The sequence below is a fragment of the Canis aureus genome, chromosome 9 (genome assembly GCF_053574225.1).
Source record: "Canis aureus isolate CA01 chromosome 9, VMU_Caureus_v.1.0, whole genome shotgun sequence".
Taxonomy (NCBI): Eukaryota; Metazoa; Chordata; class Mammalia; order Carnivora; family Canidae; genus Canis; species Canis aureus.
In genome coordinates this window covers 77,094,183-77,117,064 of record NC_135619.1, presented here as the reverse complement: position 1 = coordinate 77,117,064, position 22,882 = coordinate 77,094,183, and the positions used below count along the sequence as shown (strand labels likewise).

At 41.9% G+C, this 22,882-nt stretch overlaps 2 pseudogenes and 1 gene segment (V, D, J or C); all 3 read left to right on the top strand.

Moving 5' to 3' along the window:
• Positions 1 to 22,882, top strand: part of LOC144321274 (immunoglobulin heavy variable 3-74-like) — a 182,744-nt gene that overhangs the window by 93,118 nt on the left and 66,744 nt on the right.
• LOC144321313 (immunoglobulin heavy variable 3-23 pseudogene) overlaps positions 1 to 22,882 on the top strand; it is a 116,005-nt pseudogene that overhangs the window by 56,412 nt on the left and 36,711 nt on the right. The window lies entirely within an intron of this gene.
• LOC144321315 (immunoglobulin heavy variable 3-23 pseudogene) lies at positions 4,260 to 7,938 on the top strand (annotated as a pseudogene). The gene is made up of 3 exons (XR_013387020.1): positions 4,260 to 4,398; positions 4,502 to 4,817; positions 7,797 to 7,938. The product of XR_013387020.1 is annotated as an immunoglobulin heavy variable 3-23 pseudogene (transcript).

The following is a 22,882-nucleotide window of genomic DNA, read 5'->3' as shown; positions in this document are numbered from 1 at the left end:
AAGAGATCCTGCAAGAACTGTTGTCAGTCATCCGAAGTAGGCTGGTGGGTAAAGAGAATAGTATCTAAAAGCCCGATTAGATCTCTTGAATCTGGAATCTCCAACCAGGCACATGCACATGAGAATCAGCACAGCAACCCCCACCCGCAGAATGCCAGCTGTAAGGTCAGAAGAGCAACAAGTTCTTGACCACCAGCGCTGGAAACCTAGAGAGGTATAGAGAAGGATTTACAGTATATAGAACTAGATGGTACTCTTCCTTCTTTTCCTGTTTACTTTTGGTTTTTTCCCCCTTTTTAATTCTTCTTTTCTTTTTTTTCTCTCCTTTGTGATTCTTGGAATTTATTGTTTACTACTTAGTTTTAAAATTTGATTTTCAGTTAAGGGGATCTTTTGCTTTATTTCATTCCGTACTTTGTTTTCCATTCCTGGCCTCCTACTTTGTCAGAATTATCTAGGGTGAAATTTACTCAGGTTGTGGTTAATATTCTTAATGCAGCCCGCTGAAACAGCCACTCTGCACTGAGCAAAATGACTAGACAGAAGAAATAACCACAAAAGAAAGAAACAGAAACAATACTCTCTGCCTCAGACTTACAGAACTTGGATTACAACTCATATTCAGAAACCCAATTCAGAAGCATAATTGGAAAGCTACTAGTGGCTCTGGAAAAAAGCATAAAGGATTCAAGAGACTTCATGAATTCAGAATTTACATCTAATTAGACCAAATTTAAAAATCTCAATCAAATGAGATGCAATCTAAACTGGAAGTCCTAATGATGAGTCTGTTTTTTTAATAATAAATTTATTTTTTATTGATGTTCAATTTGCCAACATACAGAATAACACCCAGTGCTCATCTCATCAAGTGCCCACCTCAGTGCTAATGATGAGTCTTAATGACATAGAAGAAAGAGTGAGTGACATAGAATACAAGTTAATGACAAGGAAGTAAGCTGAGAAAAAAAAAGGGAAAACAATTAAAACAACATGAGGAAAGGTTAAGGGAAATAAATGATGGGTGTGCAGACTCCTCACCACTTCTTGTCTTGAAGGCCCAGGAGCAGGTTCAGATGGAGGTTCTGGGCAGGTTTCCTGTAGGGCTCTATATCTTCTCCATGGAGCAGATTCCCCCAGGGAGCCTCTATAGACTCAAGATTCTGAGTTGACTTCTTCAGTGTGTGATTTTAAAATTTGTTTCTTTATAAGAAACAGTTATTTCTATATTCACAGAGCACACAGTGGCTTACACTTCTTTAGACTTGTCACTAAATAGGAATAAATTACTAATATCTCCATGTTGAGGATGTCCAAAATAGGTCAACCTATATATGCACGTATAAAAAAAATCGATGTAGAGAGAAACAATATGAAATATTGGGAAATAGTGATCTCAAGAAAGCAGCACAAATCATGAAATGATAATAGAAGATGCCTGAGGTACTACCCAGGATCTCAGGTGGAACCTGTCTTCTCCCAAGGTCACCAGGTGGTACTGAAGGTCATGGGTACACTGTGCACAGAGACCAGAAGCTTCTACTGGATCCATGTTTATCCCCAGGATGAGGAGCTGGATTGGAGAACCTTCCACCTGCAGGAAATAACTCATTGACCAGTCAGGTGCTGATATCAGTTCCCTCTGTGTGACCTCTACCATGCCCTTGTTGGAACCTAATGACATTGAAATGGGGAAGGAGATGGAGCCTTAGGGGAACTCTTAGGTAACGAGGGTGAAGCCTCAGGATAGGACCCTATCAAAACACCACCAACATTTTTCTAGACAATGCAACAAGCCTAAAATTTGTAAATAAACAGAAAAGATTCTGAGTGAGCAAAAGGATGTTGAAACAAAAACAAATCAGGGCAGCCCGGGTGGCTCAGCGTTTTAGCACTGCCTTTTTGTCCAGGGCTTAATCCTGCAGACCTGGGAACAAGTCCCATATCAGGCTCCCTATATGGTGCCTGCTGCTCCCTCTGCCTGAGTCTCTACCACTATCTCTGTATCCCTGTGTCTCTCATGAGTAAATAAATAAAAACTTAAAAAAATGAAAAAGCCATCAGAATTCCAGATTTCAAAGTTGTGATCATCAAAACAGTATAATAGTGACAGTAAAGCATGCACATGGTCAATGGAATAGAAAAAGAACCCATAAATGGACACACAGCTCTATGGCCAACGTATCCTCGACAAATTACAAAAGACTATGGACTGGAACAAGGGCAATCTCTTGAACAAGTGGTGTTGGGAACATTGGACAGCTGCAAATAGAATGAACCTGGGCCACATTCTTACACTCCACACAAAGATAAACTCAGAGTAGATGAAAGACCTAAATGTGAGGCAAGAAACTATCAAAATCAAGGAGAATTTGTGACCTCGGTCACAAGAGGTTCTTCATACTCGAAACTCCAAAGGGAAGGCAAACAAAAGTAAAAGTGAACTCTATGCACTACATAAAGGAAGGAGCTGTAGTACAGCTGTGGAAATACAACATAATTAAAAAGCAACCTAACAACTGGAAAAGATAGGGATGCCTGTGTAGGTTGAACATCTGTCTTTGGCAGAGGGAGTATAGAGCTCTAGGATTGAGACCAGCATTAGGCTCCGTGTGGGGAGCCCACTTCTCCCTCTGCTGGTCTCTGAATCTCTCACTCCATCTCTGATGAATAAATAAATAAAATCTTCCAGAAGAATAAAAACAATGGGAGAAGAGATTTGCAAATCTATCTCCAGAGTAAGGCTAGTTTCCAAAATCGGAAAATAAATTACCAAACTAAACACCACAAAGTGAAAACTACAATCAGAAATGGGCAGAGGACATGATGATTCACCTTGTCCTGATTTGTGTTGTAGACTGTCACTTTATATTAGGTAGGTCATCCACATACAAAATGAAATGTATTGTCTCCTCTAGGTCTACCTTATATCAACTGCTTACCCGAATGATGCACATGCAATGAAATGCCGGGACTCCTGCACCCCGATGCTTAGAGCAGCAATGTCCACAATAGGTAAACTGGAGAAGGAGACTCGGTGACCATCGAAAGATGAATGGATAAAGAAGATGTGGTTTATGTATACAATGGAATATTACTCAGCCATTAAAAATGACAAATAACCACCATTTGCTTCAATGAAGATGGAACTGGAGCATATTATGGCTGAGTGAAATAAGTCAATCGGAGAAGGACAAACGTATGGTCTCATTCATTTGGGGAATATAAATAATAGTGAAAGGGAATAGAAGGGAAGGGAGAAGAAATGTGTAGAAAATATCAGAAATGGAGTTAGAACATGGAAGACTCCTAACTCTAGGAAATGAACTAGGGGTGGTGGAAGGGGATAATGGAGGGGGGAAGGGGTGAATGGGTGAAGGGCACTGAAGGGGGCACTTGACGGGATGAGCACTGGGTGTTATTTTGTATGTTGGCAAATTGAACACCAATAAAAAAATTTATTATTTAAAAAAGGCTGCAATAAACATAGGATGCATTTAAAAAACAAATAGAACAGACAATGCATCCTGAAGACAAGAGGAAAATGCTTTCTGCCCCGGACTGGAGGACCTACCAGTAAACGTAGCAAGAAAACTACATTAAAAAACAAAGAAAAAGTGGTAACCTGGAAAGAAAATAATTAGTTTTCCTATGACAATATCTTAATAGAGTCAATGAGTAAAAACGTCACATAAAAACTGGAAGAAATAACTCATGAGCTCAGCAAAAGAATCAGTATATAAAATCAGCAAATAAAGACTGCTAACTCTGGGAAACGAACTAGGGGTGGTAGAAGGGGAGGAGGGCGGGGGGTGGGAGTGAATGGGTGACGGACACTGGGGGTTATTCTGTATGTTAGTAAATTGAACACCAATAAAAAATTAAAAAAAATAAAAAAATAAAATCAGCAAATAAAATATATATTCCTACATAATAAATACAAATTATATGTACAAAATTTAAAAAAAAGATCTGATTTCCACTAGCACCAAAAATAAATATTTAGGATTAAAATTTATTAACAAGATGAAATATCTCCAGAAAATGTCCTATACTGATGTGTCTTTTGAAATGAATCAAGAAATTCAAAAATAACTGTCATTAGAACTTCATATAGTCAGAGGGTCATCTACACAAATTGCTATAGAATTGTGGTGCAACACTTGTGTTGGCTTTAAATACACGAATGTAAGTCTGTAGCTGGTCATATGGTCAGAGGACATGCAAATAGGGCCTTCCCTTCACTGATTAAACCAGCCCAGTCCCGACCCTGCAGCTGGGAGAGGAGCCCCAGCCCCAGGAACCCCAGGTGACCCGATTCAGTGATCAGGACACAACACAGACAAATTACCATGGAGTCTGTGCTCAGCTGGGTTTTCCTTGTCGCTATTTTACAAGGTAATTAATAGAGAACCAGAAACCTTGAGTCTGTGAGTGAAGGTGAGTGAGGGAAAGAGGGGATGTGGGACAGTTGTTTGACCAGGATGTCTTGTGTCTGCAGGTGTCCAGGGTGAGGTGCAGCTGGTGGAGTCTGGGGGAGACCTGGTGAAGCCTGCGGGGTCCCTGAGACTGTCCTGTGTGGCCTCTGGATTCACCTTCAGTAGCTACAGCATGAGCTGGGTCCGCCAGGCTCCTGGGAAGGGGCTGCAGTTGGTCGCAGGTATTAACAGCGGTGGAAGTAGCACATACTACACAGACGCTGTGAAGGGCCGATTCACCATCTCCAGAGACAACGCCAAGAACACAGTGTATCTGCAGATGAACAGCCTGAGAGCCGAGGACACGGCCATGTATTACTGTGCAAAGGACACAGTGAGGCAAACTCAGTGTGAGCCCAGACACAAACCTCCCTGTAGAAGGGGATCAGGACCACCAGGGGGTGCACACTCCTCACCACTTGTGTCTTGAAGGCCCAGGAGCAGGTGCAGAGGCTGGTTCTGGGCAGGTTTCCTGTCAGGGACCGGGCTTCCTCTCCATGGAGCAGTTTCCCCCCAGGAGCCCCTCTGAACACTTGATCATGTGTTTACCTATTCAGTCTCTTTCTTAGAGACCTAGAATTCAAATATAGAACTTGCACTTACTTGTACTTAAATTCTCCTGACCCGAAATTTTAATCAATTACAAATAACTCAATTCACATCATCTGAACCTTTTAATGAGTCCTAGTGGTGATCACTGAGGATCACAGGACCCCAAGCTAACATGCTGTCTTGCACATTGCGGTATAGCAGAATCCCCAGTCAACATAAGAGTAAAGAGACATTCTACAAAAATGTTAATAATAGCCTGGGAGTGAGAGAGATTTCCTGCATGACATCATGACATGGTAGGGATGTGGACTCAGAGGTCATTCACACAAAGCACACACACACACACACACACACACAATCACAAGAGTATAACCATTCATCACCTTCACCTTCATGTCTGATGAGAGCCAGGCAGGCCTCTCATCAGGTCATAAATGCCTGGATGGTGCCGGGGAAGGACACTGGCTCCGGGTGTGTGTTGTGGGTCAGTGGTGGGATGGGGTCCTGCTCCAGGAGGGGCTTGTATGGTGTTAGTGTCCCAACTGCATCAAAAGAGGGAACTCCTGGGTTACTGTTTGATTTCTTATCCTTTGGGTGCAGGAGAAGAATGAGCAAGGAATGACAGGGAGGTAACAGGCAGTAAAGACTGCACATGGTGTGAGGAATCATTTCACTAAACAAGCATCGAACTGGAAGGAAAAAAGAGAAACATGGTCATTCTCAGTAGACAGATGTCTGAATCATAGGGAAAGGAGATGAATAATATATGGAAGGAACACGAAACTTTAAATAATACTACAAATAGGCCAAGATCCTTCTCAGGTCTCAGATGGAAGGTGTCCTCTCCCCAAGGTCACAATCTGGTTCTGAAGGTCATGTATACACCATGTGCTCATAAACCAGAAGCTTCTACTGGATCAATGAGGAACCTCAGTGTGATGAGGTGGATTGGAGAACCTTCCACCTGCAGGGAATAACTCATGGATCCTTCTGGTGCTGATGTCAGATCACTGTGTGTGACCTTTACCATGCCCATGTTGGAACCGAACGTCCATGAGATGGGGAAGGAGGTGGAGCCTTAGGGGAACACTTAGGTAAGGAGGTGCAGCCTCATGATAGGATCAGGGCCCTTATAAACCAGGACTGGGAAAGTTCCCTGCACCCTGGCCCCATGTGAGGTGATGGGGAAAGGATGGAGTAGGACGTGGGTGCTCTCCAGAGACCACATCTGCCTGCACCTGGACCTCAGACGTCCCAGATTCCAGATCTGTGAGAATGAGTGTCTGTTGTTTGATCGTCCCAGTCCATGTATGATGTTCCAGGAATTTTTTCCATTTTTTTCTTTGTTGAAATTGAATTTACCAATATTTACTACACACTCAGTGCTCATCATATCACATCCCCTCCTTAACTCCCATCACCCAGTTCCCCATCCCACACCCCCTCTCTTCCAGCGACCCTCAGGTTTTTTTCCTCCAGAGTTATGTGTCTCCCATGATTTGTCTTCCTTGTAATATTACCCCACTTAAGTTTCACTCCTTCCCTTATGGTCTCTTTCAATATTTCCTATACTCCACATATGGGTGAGACCATATCATTACCTTTCTGTGATTAATTTCTCTCACTATAATAGCTCCTGTTCCATCCATGTTGAAGGAAATGCTATTTCATGTTATTCATCATTTCTGACAGGTGTGTAATATCCCATTGTATATATAAACCACATATTTTGTATATTTTTATTGGAGTTCGATTTGCCTACATATAACAGCCAGTACTCATTCCGTCAATTGCCACCCTCAGCTCCTGTCATCCAGGTACCCCAACCCACCAACCAACTCCCCTTCCACTACTCCTTCCTTTTTTTCCCCCATAGGTAGGAGTTTCTCATGTACTGTTACTGTGTCTGATAATTCCCACTCATTCTATCTCCTTTCCCCTTTGTTCCCTTGCACTATTTTTATGTACTTTGTATGTGTGAAACCATATAATGTTTGTCCTTCTCTGAATCACTTACTTCACTCAGCATAATCCCTTCCAGTTCCATCCACATTGAAGCAAATGGTGGTTATTCGTCATTTCTAATGGCTGAGTAATGTCCCATTGTATATATAAACCACATCTTCTCTAAACATTCATCTGTCGATGGACACTGAGGCTCATTCCACATCTTCTTTATCACTCTTCTGTAGAAGGGAATCATGATTCCTCCCACAGTTTGGCTATTCTGGACATTGTTGCTGTGAACATTGGGATGCAGGGGTCCCTTAATTACATTAACTTTGCATCTTTGGGGTAAATACCATGTAATTCAATGGCTGTGTCCTAGGGTAGCTCTATTCTCACTTTTTCATGACATTCCATTCTGTTTTCTGGAGTGGCTGAATAAGCCTGCATTCCCACCAAAAGAAGAGAAAGTTCCACTTTCTCAATATCCTTGCTTATAGTTATTGCTTCCGGCCTTGTTACTTTATCCATTCTGAGTTGTATAAGTGGCATCTTAGTGTGGTTTTCATTTGTATTTCCCTGATGTCAAGTCAAGTGGTCCTGCTGGATTTCCCATGGGTGGGGCAGGAAGAGAAGATGGGGTGTTGGAGATCAAGGAGCGAGCAGGTAACACTCAAGAATTCTGTGTGATGACAAATTCCACTTAACAATTATGAGAGAACAAAAGTGGAGGAGTACCTTCCACCTGCAGGGAATAACTCATGGATCCTTCGGGTGCTGATATAGCTAACTGTGTGTCATCATCTTTACCATCCTCAGGTTGGAACCTCATATCTATGTGATGGAAGAAGGAGTTGGGGCCTTAGGGGAGCAAGGAAGTCAGGAGATGGAGCCTCATGATGTGATCAGGAACCTTATACATCAGGACATGGAAAGCTCAATGCCCCCTGGCCCCATGTGAAAGGGGGGGAAAGGACATGCTAGGACGTGGGCACTCCAGACACCACATCTGCCTGCACCTGGACCTTCGACTTCTCAGGCTCCAGAGCTGAGAGAATGAGCATCTGTTGTTTAGTCCACTGAATCTGGGAATGTGGTGACATCACCCAGAAACACTTAAACAGGGTCTCACCTCTTATTTGTCCTATACTAGTCCGTTATCTAGTAATTTGCAAATATTTTCTCCCATTCTGTAGGTTGTCTTGGAGATTGTTGACGGTATCTTTTGCTGTGCAAAAGCTTCTTATCTTGATGAAGTCCCAATAGTTCATTTTTGCTTTTGTTTCTTTTGCCTTCATGGATGAATCTTGCAAGAAGTTACTGTGGCCAAGTTCAAAAAGGGTGTTGCCTGTGTTCTCTACGATTTTGATGGAATCTTGTCTCACATTTTGATCTTTCATCAATTTTTTAGTTTATCTTGTGTTTTGTGTAAGAGAATGATCTAGTTTCATTCTTCTGTACATGGCTGTCCAATTTTCCAAGCACCATTGATTGAAGAGACTCTTGTTTTTTCCAGTGGATAGTCTTTCCTGCTTTGTCAAATATTAGTTGACCATGGAGTTCGGTGTCCATTTCTGGTTCTCCATTCTGTGCAATTGATCAATGTGTCTGTTTTTGTGCCACTACCAGAATGTCTTGATGATCACAGCTTTGTAGTAGAACTTGGAATCCAGCATTCTGATGCCCCAGTTCTGGTTTTCCTTTCAGTATTACCATGACTATTTGGAGGTTTTTCTGATTCCACACAAACCTTAAGTTGATTTTTTCCAAATCTCTGAAGAAAGTCCGAGTTATTTTGATAGGAATTGCATTGAACGTGTAAATTGCCCTGGGGAGCTTTGACATTTTCAAAAAATTAATTCTTCCAATCCATGAGCATGGAATATCATCAATATTCTTGCTTCTTCCTCAATTTCTTTCAGAAGTGTTCCATAGTTTTTAGGGTATAGAAACTGTACCTCTTTGGTTAGGGTTAATCCTGGGTATCTTCTGCTTTTGGGTGCAATTTAAGACTTTTTTTGATGCCTTAACATTTCTTTGTTTAATCTCATTGCTAGTGTACAGTAATGGACGTGATTTCTGGGCATTTATTTTGTATCCTGCCACACTGCTGAATTGCTGTATGAGTTCAATCAACCTTAGGGTGGAGTCTTTTGAGTTTTCTAGATACAGTGTCATGTCATCTGCGAAGACAGAGGTTTTGACTTCTTTTTTTCTTCTTTTTTTGGTTTTGACTTCTTGTTTTCCAATATGAATGACTTTTGTTTCTTTTTGTTGCCTTATTGCTGAGGCTAGGACTTCTAGTACTATGTTGAATAGCAGTGGTGAGAGTGCATATCCCTGTCTTGTTTCTGATCTTAGGAGAAAGCCTCCCATGCTTCCCCATTGAGAATGATATTTGCTGTGGGCTTTTCGTAGATGGCTTTTAAGATGCTGAGGAATGTTCCCTCTATCCCTATGCTCTGAAGAGTTTTGATCAGGAATGGATCCTGTATTTTGTCAAATGCTTTCTCTGTTTGTATTGAGAAGATCCTAGGGTTCTTGTCTTTTTTCTCTTGTTGATATGATCTATCATATCAATTGCTTTACATGTGTTGAACCAGCCTTGCATCCCAGGTATAAATCCCATTGGTCATGGTGAATAATTTTGTTAATATTTTGTTGTGTCCTATTGGCCAGTGTCTTGTTGAGAATTTTTGCATCTGCGTTCATCAGGGTTATTGGTCTATAATTCTCCATTTTGGTGGAGTCTTTGTCTCATTTTGGATTTAAGGTGATTCTGGCCTCATTAAAAGAGTTTGGAAGTATTCTGTCCCTTTCTATCTTCCAGAAAAGCTTTAGTAAATAGGTATGGCTTCTTCTTTAAATGTTTGATAGACTTCCCTGGGAAGCCATCTGAACCTGGATTTTTGTATCTTGGGAGGTTTTAGATGAGTGCTTCAATTTCCTCCTTGCTTATTTGCCTGTTCGTGTTTTCTATTTCTTTGCATTCCAGTTTTGCTTATTTGTGGTTTTCCAGAAAAGCATCCATTTCTTCTGGATTGCCTTATTTATTGGCATAGAAGTGGTCCTAATATCCTTTTAAAATCGTTTGTATTTCCTTCCTATTGTTTGTGAGCTATTGGGACATCATGAAGATAAAAAGCTATGCACAGCAAAATAGTCAACAAAACTCAAAGCCAACCTAAAGAATAGGAGAAGATATTTGTAAATGACTTATCAGGTGAAGGGCTAATATACAAGATCTTTAAAAAAAGTTATCTAGGTTAGTTGCTGGTATGAGGTGAGTTGAGAACCCTTACTCCTCCATGATCTATCTTGCCCCCAACATTGTATGTATGTTTGTATGTATGTATGTATGTATGTATGTATGTATGTATTATTTATTTATAGACAAAGTGACAAAATAGTTTGAGGGTAACAGATAGAAAATCTCAAGATTCTTCAATGAGCACAAAGCCTGACCATATGGTTGATCCCAGGAACTTGCATCATCGTTTCAGCAGAAATCAAGAATCAATGGTTAACTGAATGTTTCCCCATGGGCAACATCCTTGGGCCAATTTTTTAAAGAATGCATTTATTTATTCATGAGCAACACACAGAGACAGATACATAGGTAGAGGGAGGAGAAGCAGATTCCATGCAGCATGCCTGATGCTGGACTTGTCCCCAGTACTCAGATATCATGCCCTGAGCCAAAGACACACACTCAACCACTGAGGTACCCAGGTTTACAGCCGTAATATTTTAAACAAAGAATTTTTTCTTCCCTAAGAGACATACAGTTAGAGACAGAGACACAGGCAGAAGGAGGAGCAGGCTCCATGCAGGGAGCCGGGTGTGGGATTCGATCCTGGGACTCCACGGTCATGCCCTGGACCTAAGGCAGGCACCAAACTGCTGAACCATCCAGGGATCCCTACCAAGTCATTTTAAACCAGAATCAATACCTATTCTTCTGAAGCTATTCAAATAATAGAAATTGAAGGAAAACCTCCAGACTCATTCTCTGATGTCAGCATTACATTGACCCCCAAACTAAAGACCCAGTTACTAAGGGGAATTACAAACACTTATATTGATAAATATGGATGCAAAAGTCTTACCAAGTTCCTAACGCTAAGATCCAACACTACAAAAATACTAACCAGAGAGGAAAAGGATCTATAGTCTCAAATTTCTAGAACACTTATGAAAGAAATTGAGGAAGACACACATAGATTGAAAACATTCTATTCTCATGGATTAGTGTTATAAGTATTGATAAAATATCTATGCTACCAAGAGCAATCGACACATTCAATGAAAACCCTATCAAAATACCATGAACTTTGTTCTAGGAAATAGAAGAAACAATCCTAAAACTTGTAAGGAACCAAGAATGATCCTGATGAGACAAGACAATGTTGAAAACAACCCAAAGCAGAAGGTATCACAATTGTGGAGTTCAAAGTTGTGATCCTCAAGATGGTATAATTTTGGCAGTAAAAGAGGCACATAGGTCAATGGAATATAGCAGAGAATGCAGAAATGGAAACACAACTCTACGGTCATATTGTCTTTGACAAAGCACAAAAAAGAGTATCCACTGGAAAAGGACAATCTTTTCAACAGGTGAGGTTGTGAATATTGGACAGTCACAAGTAAAAAAATGAACCTGGGCCACATTCTTACAAGTGACACAGAGATAAAAATCAGAGTAAATGAAAGTCCTAATTGTGAAGCAGGAAACCATCAAAATCCTAGAGATTTCGTGACCTCAGGCACAACAGTTTCTTGCTACTCAAGTCTCTGAAGGGAAGGAAAACAAAACCAAAGATAAACTATATGGATTCCATCAAGGAAAGAGCAGTTGTACAGCTATGGAAACACTCAACATAATTTAAAGACAACCTATAAGATGGGAGAAGATATTTAAAAATTGATCATCAGATTCAGGCTGGTTTCCAAGATATACAGCACAATTATCAACCTAAACAAACACAAAATGAAAAACCCAATCATAAATGGGCAGAAGATATGAACAGACACCCTGTCCTGATATGAAATCGCACCTCACATTATATATTATGTAGCCCATGCACATGCACAATGAAATTCATTGTCTCCTGAAGGTCTGCCTTTTATAAACTCCATGAATAGACCAGACAATGAATCCAACAGAAAAGAGGGAAAAAAATTTCTGTCCCACTGGAAGGCCTACCAGAGAAATGGCAGAAAAATTAAATGTGAGGCAGGGAAAGATGACAGAGGACTAGGGGTCCTCAACTCAGCTGGCCCCATCAAATACCTAGATAAGTTACAAACCATCCTGAACACCTACAAATTTGACCTGAGATTTAAAGAGAGACTGGCCAGAACACTACAGAGAAAGGGTTTTCACTTCTAACAATGTAGGAAGGCAGAAATAATAAAATAAAAAAAAATCAACTAGGGGAGGAGCACCGTGATGAGCCCATGTAAGGCCCACAGCTAAAGCCTCCAGGACATGAAAGTCCAGCCCTGGAGAAACAGGAACATTATAAATCTGCCTTGTGTCTTCCCAGACAGAAAAGTGATTACCAGTAAAATTGGGCAAAATCGCAGGAGGGGCATTGGAGCATCCAGTTCCCAGTGTCACTAGTAGAGGAAGTGAGTCCAGGGGCAAGCACACCAAATGTGGGATCTCAGTAAAGGGCTGAAACGTGCACCCAGGAGGAATGTAAGGAATGTAAGGGAAGCCAGTCTGTCCAGGGGCTGGGGGTGGGATCTCCAGAGGGAGCTGTCTGTGTCCCACTGGCTTCAGGAACTTTGATCCCTGGGAGCACTATTCCAGCAGCCATGGCCCTGGATCCCAGGGCACAGAGTGGATACAGACCAGAATCCTGGACATCCCCTGGAAGAGATGGAGGTAGGGAGGGCACAGGACAGGGAGGACTCTCATGCCACTGGGGGCCCTGAAAGCTGTGAAGACCTGCACCCACAGGCCAGGCTGTGAGCATCTAGGCCAGTGCAAACTGGGAGACTGTGGTAGTTACTGAGGGGAGTTGATTCCAGTGTTCAAGAACTGGCTGCCACCATGTTGCTGTTCCTCCTTGTTTCACCTAGTGCCTGGGATAGAAGGGCTGCCAGGGAACAAAGGACTCACACGGTAAACAGCTCCCACTATGCCCAGCACCCAGCAAGGGTGAAAGGTGGGAAAATGAGTGGGAAACATCAGTGAGGTTGACCAAACATGAGAGTCTCCTAACTCTGGGAAAGAACAAGGGCTAATGGAAGGGGAAGTGAGCGGGTGGTTTCCGTGAATTGGTGATGGGCACTGACAGGAGAACTGATGGGATGAACATCGGGTGTTTGTTATAGGTCGGATTCAAACTTCAATAAAAATATATAATAAGGGCAGCCCTGATGTTTCAGAAGTTTATAGCTGCCTTCAGCTCAGGGTGTGATCCTGGAGACCTGGGATCAAGTTCCACATCAGGTTCCCTGCACGGACCCTGCTTCTCCGCTGATTGTGTCAGTGCTTCTCTCTCACTTTGTCTGTCATGAAAATAAATATATATATATATATATATATATATATATATATATATATATGTCATATATACATACATATATTATGTACATATATAATGCTGATAAAATAACATCTTATTGAAGAAGAAATGGGTCAATGAAGAAAAATGGAGGGAGGGGCAAGATGGAGGAAGAGTAGGGTCCCCAAATCACCTGTCCCCAACAAATTACTCAGATAACCTTCAAATCATCCTGAAAATCTATGAATTAGGCCTGAGATTTAAAGAGAGACCAGCTGGAATGCTTCAGTGAGAAGAGTTCGTGCTTCCATCAAGGTAGGAAGATGTGGAAAAAGAAACAAAGAAACAAAAGACATCCAAGGGGGAGGGGCCCCGCGAGGAGCCGGGCTAAGGCCGGGGCGAGAGCCCCCAGGACAGGAAAGCTCCATCCTGGAGAAGCAGGAGCGTCACCAATATTCCCGGGCTGAAAGGTGCCTCCAGGGAGTTAGAACAGGACCCCAGGACGGCGGGGATGCCCTTGGGCTCCCTAGGACACTAACAGACACTTGCTCACCCAGGAGAGTGCACCGAGCTCCCTAAGGGCTGCAGCGCACACGCATTGACCCGGGAGCAGATCGGAGGGGCTCGGGCAGCGGCTCTGCGCGGAGGGGGCTGCACAGCCCCAGGAGCAGCTTGGCGGCAGCGGCTCCGGTGGAGGAAGAGGCTCCGTACGAAGGGGGCTGCACGGCTCCAGGAGCAGCTTGGAGGGGCTTGGGCGGCGGCTCTGCAGAGAGGCGGCTGTGCAGCCGGAGTGCAAATCCAACAGCGCAGGCCCCAGAGCACAGGGCACCAGGACACAGCCCAGGACTCGGCCTCCCCCAGGACAGGCAGAGGCCAGGAGGGCCCAGGACAGCAAGGATGCTCCTGCCCCGAGCTGAGCAGAGCAGCGGCCCTGCCCCGGTGCCTCCAGGCCCCGCAGAAGGAGAGCTCCATAGTTACTGCGGGGCTGAATCCAGGTTTCCAGAGCTGGCTTCTGCCACTAGGGTCCCTCCTGGGGCCTCACGGGGTAAACAACCCCCACTGAGCCCTGCACCCGGCAGGGGGCAGAGCAGCTCCTCCAAGTGCTAACACCTGAAAATCAGCACAACAGGCCCCTCCCCCAGAAGACCAGCTAAACGGACAAGTTCCAGGGGAAGTCAAGGGACTTAAAGTATACAGAAACAGAAGATACTCCCCAGTGATTTTTTTATTTCTGATTGCTTCCCCCACATTTTTTCCCTTTCTATCTTTTTCTTTCTCTTTTTCTTCTCTTTTTTCCTTTTTTCTTCCTTTTTTCTTTTTTCTTTTTCTCTTTTCTTTACTTCTTTCTCTCCACTCTTTTTCTCCTTTTCCCAATACAACTTGTTTTTGGCCACTCTGCACTGAGAAAAATGACTAGAAGGAAAACCTCACCTCAAAAGAAAGAATAAGAAACAGTCCTCTCTCCCACAGAGTTACAAAATCTGGATTACAATTCAATGTCAGAAAGCCAATTCAGAAGCACTATTATACAGCTACTGGTGGCTCTAGAAAAAGGCATAAAGGACTCAAGAGATTTCATGACTGCAGAATTTAGATCCAATCAGGCAGAAATTAAAAATCAATTGAATGAGATGCAATCCAAACTAGAAGTCCTAACGACGAGGGTTAATGAGGTGGAAGAACGAGTGAGTATCATAGAAGACAAGTAGATGGCAAAGAGGGAAACTGAGGAAAAAAGAGACAGACAATTAAAAGACCAAGAAGACAGATTAGGGGAAATAAACGACAGCCTGAGGAAGGAAAACCTATGTTTAATTGGGGTTCCCGAGAGCGCCAAAAGGGACAGAGGGCCCGAATATGTATTTCAACAAATCATAGCTGAAAACTTTCCTAATCTGGGAAGAGAAACAGGCATTCAGATCCAGGAAATAGAGAGATCCCCCCCCCAAAAAAATCAATAAACACCATTCAACCCCTCGACATTTAATAGTTAAGCTGTAACTTCCAAAGATAAAGAGAAGATCCTTAAAGAATCAAGAGACAAGTAATCCCCGACTTTTATGGGGATGAATATTAGGGTAACAGCAGACCTCTCCACAGAGACCTGGCAGTCCAGAAAGGGCTGGCAGGATATATTCAGGGTCCTAAATGAGAAGACCATGCAACCAAGAATTCTTTATCCTTAAGGCTCTCATTCAAAATGGAAGGAGAGGTAAAGAGCTTCCAAGACAGGCAGGAACTGAAAGAATATGTGACCTCCAAACCAGCTCTGCAAGAAATTTAAGGGGGATTCTTAAAATTCACCTTTAAGAAGAAGTTCAGTGCAACAATCCACAAAAACAAGGACTGAATAGATATCATGATGACACTAAACTCATATCTGTCAATAGTAACTCTGAATGCGAATGGGCTTAATGAACCCATCAAAAGGTGCAGGGTTTCAGACTGGATAAAAAAGCAGGACCCATCTATTTGCTGTCTACAAGAGACTCATTTTAGACAGGACACCTACAACCTGAAAATAAAAGGTTGGAGAATCATTTACCATTCAAATGGTCCTCAAAAGAAAGCAGGGGTAGCCATCCTTATATCAGATAAACTAAAATTTACCCCGAAGACTGTAGTGAGAGATGAAGAGGGACACTATCTCATACTTGAAGGATCTATCCAACAAGAGGACTTAACAATCCTCAATATATATGCCCCGAATGTGGGAGCTGCCAAATATATCAAGCAATTAATAACCAAAGTTAAGGCAAACTTAGATAATAATACACTTATACTTGGTGACTTCAATCTAGCTCTTTCTACCCCCGATAGGTCTTCTAAGCACAATATCTCCAAAGAAACAAGAGCCTTAAAAGATACACTGGACCAGATGTATTTCACAGATATCTAAAGACCTTTACATCCAAACTCAACTGAATACTCATTCTTCTCAAGTGCACATGGAACTTTCTCCAGAATAGACCACATATTGGGTCACAAATCGGGTCTGAACGGATAACAAAAGATTGGGATCGTCCCCTGAATATTCTCAGACCATAATGCCTTGAAATTAGAACTAAATCACAACAAGAATTTTGGAAGGACCTCAAACACGTGGAGGTTAAGGACCATCCTGCTGAAAGATGAAAGGGTCAACCAGGAAATTAAGGAAGAATTAAAAAGATTCATGGAAACTAATGAGAATGAAGATACAACCATTCAAAATCTTTGGGATGCAACAAAAGCAGTCCTGGCGGGGAAATACTTCGCAATACAAGCATCCATTCAAAAACTGGAAAGAACTCAAATACAAAAGCTAACCTTACACCTAATGGAGCTAGAGAAGAAACAGTAGATGGACCCTACACCCAGCAGAAGAGAGTTAATTAAGATTCGACCAGAACTCAACGAAATCAAGACCAGAAGAACTGTGGAACAGATCAACAGAACCAGAAGTTGGTTCTTTGAAAGAATTAATAAGATAGATAAACCATTAGCCAACCTTATTAAAAAAAAGAGATAGAAGACTCAAATTAATAAAATCATGAATGAGAAAGGAGAGATCACTACCAACACCAAGGAAATACAAACGATTTTAAAAACATATTATGAGCAGCTATACGCCAATAAATTAGGCAATGTAGAAGAAATGGACACATTCCTGGAAAGCCACAAACCTCCAAAACTGGAACAGGAAGAAATAGAAAACATGAATAGGCCAAAAACCAGGGAGGAAATTGAATGAGTCATCAAAAACCTCCTAAGACACAAGAATCCAGGGTCAGATGGCTTCCCAGGTGAATTCTATGAAACGTTTAAAGAAGAAACCATACCTACTCTACTAAAACTGTTTGGAAAGATAGAAAGAGATGGAGTACTTCCAAATTCATTCTATGAGGCCAGCATCACCTTAATTCCAAAACCAGACAAAGACCCCACCAAAAAGGAGAATTACAGACCAATATCCCTGATGAACATGGATGCAAAAATTCTCTACAAGATACTAGCCAATAGGATCCAACAGCACATTAAGAAAATTATTCACCACGACCAAGTAGGATTTATCCCCGGGACACAAGGCTGGTTCAACACTCGTAAAACAATCAATGTGATTCATCATATCAGCAAGAGAAATACCCAGAACCATATGATCCTCTAATTCGATGCAGAGAAAGCATTTGACAAAATACAGCATCCATTCCTGATCAAAACTCTTCAGAGTGTAGGGATAGAGGGAACTTTCCTTGACATCTTAAAAGCCATCTATGAAAAGCCCACAGCAAATATCATTCTCAGTGGGGAAGCACTGGGAGCCTTTCCCCTAAGATCAGGAACAAGACAGGGATGTCCACTCTCACCACTGCTATTCAACATAGTAGTGGAAGTCCTAGCCTCAGCAATCAGACAAGAAAAATACATTAAACGCATTCAAATTGGCATGGAAGAAGTCAAACTCTCCCTCTTCGCCGATGACATGATACTCTACATAGAAAACCCAAAAGTCTCCACCCCAAGATTGCTAGAACTCATACAGCAATTTCGTTGCCTGGCAGGATAAAAATCAATGCCCAGAAATCACTGGCATTTCTATACACTAACAATGAGACTGAAGAAAGAGAAATTAAGGAGTCAGTCACATTTACAATTGCACCCAAAAGCATAAGATACCTAGGAATAAACCTAACCAAAGATGTAAAGGATCTATACCCTAAAAACTATAGAACACTTCTGAAAGAAATTGAGGAAGACACAAAGAGATGGAAAAATATTCCATGCTCATGGATTGGCAGAATTAATATTGTGAAAATGTCAATGTTACCCAGGGCAATGTACACGTTTAATGCAATCCCTATCAAAATACCATGGACTTTCCTCAGAGAGTTAGAACAAATTATTTTAAGATTTGTGTGGAATCAGAAAAGACCCCGAATAGCCAGGGGAATTTTAAAAAAGAAAACCATATCTGGGGGCATCACAATGCCAGATTTCAGGTTGTACTACAAAGCTGTGGTCATCAAGACAGTGTGGTACTGGCACAAAAACAGACACATAGATCAATGGAACAGAATAGAGAACTCAGAATTGGACCCTGAACTTTATGGTCAACTAATATTCAATAAAGGAGGAAATACTATCCATTGGAAGAAAGAGAGTCTCTTCAATAAATGGTGCTGGCAAAATTGGACATCCACATGCAGAAGAATACCCACCATTTGCTTCAACATGGATGGACTGGAGGGTATTATGCTGAGTGAAGTAAGTCAATCAGAGAAGGACAAACATTATATGTTCTCATTCATTTGGGGAATATAAGTAATAGTGAAAGAGAATATAAAGGAAGGGAGAAGATATGTGTGGGAAATATCAGAAATGGAGACAGAACATAAAGACTCATAACTCTGGGAAAAAAACTAGGGGTGGTTGAAGCTGAGGAGGGTGGGGGGTGGGGATGAATGGGTGATGAGCACTGAGGGGGGCACTTGACGGGATGAGCCCAGGGTGTTATTCTGTATGTTCGATAATTGAACACCCATAAAAAATTAATTTATTAAAAAAAATTGAAACAGTTCAAGGATAACCCAGAGTCTCAGGTGGAAACTGTCCTCTCCCCAAGGTCACTAGCAGGTTCTGAAGGTCACAAGTATGCTATGTGCACACAGATACCAGAGGCTTCTACTGGATCCATGAGTCTCCCCAGGGCGAGGACCTGGATTGGAGGACTTTCCACTTGCAGGGAATAACTCATGGATCCTTAGGGTGCTGACGTCAGCTCACTGTGTGTGACCTCTACCATCCCCATGTTTGAACCCAATGCCCATGTGATGGGAGGATGAGGTAGGGCCTTAGGGGAGCACTTAGGTCAAGAGGTGCAGCCTTATGATGGGATCAGTGGGAGTTCTCTGTTTTTCTTGTATTTTTACATCTGTGTCCTTCCTGAGATTAGGGAACTTTTCAGTTATTAATCAAATAATTTTTTTCCTGCCTCTTCATCTAATGGGACTCCTATCATAAGAATATTATGACATCATGATTAACTGAGTTCCCCATGTCTGTCATTGTTGTCTTTACCTTTATTTCCTCTTCTTTTCAGTCATTATTTTCAATAATTTTATCTTGTCTAAACTGACTCACTCCTGTGATTTATTCAACCGGATTTTTATAGCCTTCACTGGGAATTAAACATTGGTTATAGAATTTTTAATGTGGCCTGATGCGATTTTGCTTCATTCATCTAGAATAATAGGAATGTCTATTGTCCTCTCTCCATTTTTTCAAGCCCACCTAGTATTCTTTTATTTTAATATATTTTTTCTTTATTTATTTATGATAGTCACACAGAGAGAGAGAGAGAGGCAGAGACACAGTTAGAGGGAGAAGCAGGCTCCATGCACCGGGAGCCCAACGTGGGACTCGATCCCGGGTCTCCAGGATCGCGCCCTGGGCCAAAGGCAGGCGCCAAACCACTACACCACCCAGGGATCCCCCCACCTAGTATTCTTTAAATCACTGTTTCAATTCCACTTTAGGGATGCTTGGATGGCTCAGTGGTTGGGCATCTGACTTTGACTCAGGGTGTCATCCAGTAGTGGGATCGAGGCTGCTTCAGGGTTCCTGCTTGGAGCCTGCTTCTCCTTCTGCCTGTGTCTCTGCTTCTCTGTCTCTTAATCTTTCATGAATAAATAAATAAAATATTTAACAAAATAAATAAATTCCACAATGGAGCATTTATTTATTTCTCTAATGATTAAACCTGAACTAAGAGATGGAATGCTTTATATTTTCTGTGTTAAATTTATCTATCATTTCATTATTCCCTGTTTTTTTTTTTCTGGCAAAATGAGTCTTTTGGAGAGATAGCAGAGGAATCACAATTAGCGACATGCACAGTATAGTGAAGAAAGTTTGAAGAGACAAAAAGAAGGTCAGCTTTAATAAGGTCTTAGGAGGAAATAAGGAAATGTTATTTTTAAAAAAATAGTTCATTGAAAAAGGACAAGTGTTTCAAATTCTGTTTGTTTCTCATTGGCTGATAGCAGTGCTTAGTGAGCAGTTGCTGAGACAGGGAGGAATTTCCATCTTTTTCTTTTTTGTAAATATATTTTTTGGTGCTTAATTTGCCAGCATATAGCATAACACCCATTGCTCTATCACGCCAAGTGCCCCCTCGTTGTTCTACACTCAGACACCCCATCCACACTCCCACCTCCCCTTCCACTACTGCTTGTTCATTTCATTGAGTTAGCAGTCGCTAATGTTCTGTCTCCCTCTGATTTTTCTCATCCATTTTCATTTCTTTCTCCTATCATCCCTTTCATTATTTTTTATATTCACCTTCTGAATGAAACCATATGATGGTTGTCCTTCGGTTGACTTATTTCAGTCAGCATAATACCCTCCAGTTCCATCCACGTGAAAGCAAATGGTGGGTATTCCTCATTTCCAATGGCTGAGTAATGTTCCATTGTATACATAAACCACATCTCCTTTATCCGTTCATCTGTCGATGGACACTGAGGCTCCTTCCACAGTCTGGCTATTGTGGACATTGCTGCGATGAATATCAAGGTGCAGGTGTCCCGGTGTTTCACTGCATCTGTATCTTTGGGATAATTCCCCAGCAGTGCGATTGCTGAGTCATAGGGCATATCTGTTTTTAACTCTTTGAGGAACCTCCACACAGTTTTCAGGAGGGGCTGCACAGGTTCACATTCCCACCAACAGTGCAGGAGGATTCCCCTTTCTCCACAAGCTCTCCAACATTTGTTGTTTCCTGCCTTGTTAATTTCCCCCATTCTCACTGGTGTGAGGTGGCATCTCATTGTGGTTTTGATTTGTATTTCCCTGACGCCAGGTGATGCGGAGCATTTCCTCATGTGCATGTTGGCCATGTCCATGTCTTCCTCTGTGAGATTTCTGTTCATGTCTTTTGCTCATTTCATGATTGGATTGTTTGTTTCTTTGGTGTTGAGTTTGCTAAGTTCTTTATAGATCTTGGATGCTAGCACATGTTCGGATATGTCAATTGCAAATATATTCTCCCATTCTCTAATTTGTACTTTAGTTTTGTTTATGGTATCTTTTGCTGTGCAAAAGCTTCTTATCTTGATGAAGTCTCAATAGTTAACTTTTGCTTTTGTTTCTCTTGCCTTCATGGATGAAACTTGCAAGAAGTTGCTGAGGCCAAGTTTGAGAAGGGTGTTGCCTGTGTTCTCCTCTAGGATTTTGATGGAATCCTGTCTCACATTTAGATCTTTCATCCATTTCGAGTTTACCTTTGTGTATGGTGTAAGAGAATGGACTAGTTTCATTCTTCTGCATGTGGCTGTCCATTATTCCCAGCACCATTTTTTTAAAATTTTTATTTATTTATGATAGTCACACACACAGAGAGAGAGGCAGAGACACAGGCAGAGAGAGAAGCAGGCTCCATGCACCGGGAGCCCGACATGAGACCCGATCCCGGGTCTCCAGGATCGCGCCCTGGGCCAAAGGCAGGCGCCAAACCGCTGCGCCACCCAGGGATCCCCCCAGCACCATTTATTAAAGAGACTGTCTTTTTTCCAGTGTCTTGTCTTTCCTGTTTTGTCGAATATTAGTTGATCATAGAGTTGAGGGTCCACTTCTGGATTCTCTATTCTGCTCCATTAATCTATGTGTCTGTTTTTTTGCCAGTACCACATTGTCTTGATGACCACAGCTTTGTGGTAAACCCTGAAATCTTGCATTGTGATGCCCCCAGCTATGGTTTTCTTTTTTAGTATTTCCATGGCTATTCTGGGTCTTTTCTGATTCCACATCAATCTTAAGATGATTTATTTCTACTCTATAAAGAAAGTCCATGGTATTTTGATAGGGATTGCATTAAATGTGTAAAATCGCTGGGTGACATTGACATTTTCATGATACTAATTCTTCCAATCAATGAGCAAGTTATATGTTTCCATTTCTTTATGTCTTCCTCAATTTCTTTCAGAAGTCTTCTGTAGTTCTTAGGTTATAGATCCTTTACCTCTTTGGTTAGGTTTATTCCTAGGTATCTGATGCTTTTGAGTGCAATTGTAAATGGGATTAACTCCTTAATTTCTCTTTCTTCAGTCTCATTGTTAGTGTATAGAAGTGCCACTGATGGGATCCCTGGGTGGCGCAGCGGTTTGGCGCCTGCCTTTGGCCCAGGGTGCGATCCTGGAGACCCGGGATCGAATCCCACGTCAGGCTCCCGGTGCATGGAGCCTGCTTCTCTCTCTGCCTGTGTCTCTGCCTCTCTCTCTCTCACTGTGTGCCTATCATAAATAAATAAAAAATTAAAAAAAAATTTAGAAGTGCCACTGATTTATGGGTATTGATTTTGTATCCTGCCACACTGTCAAAACAATGTATGAGTTCTAGCAATCTTAGGAT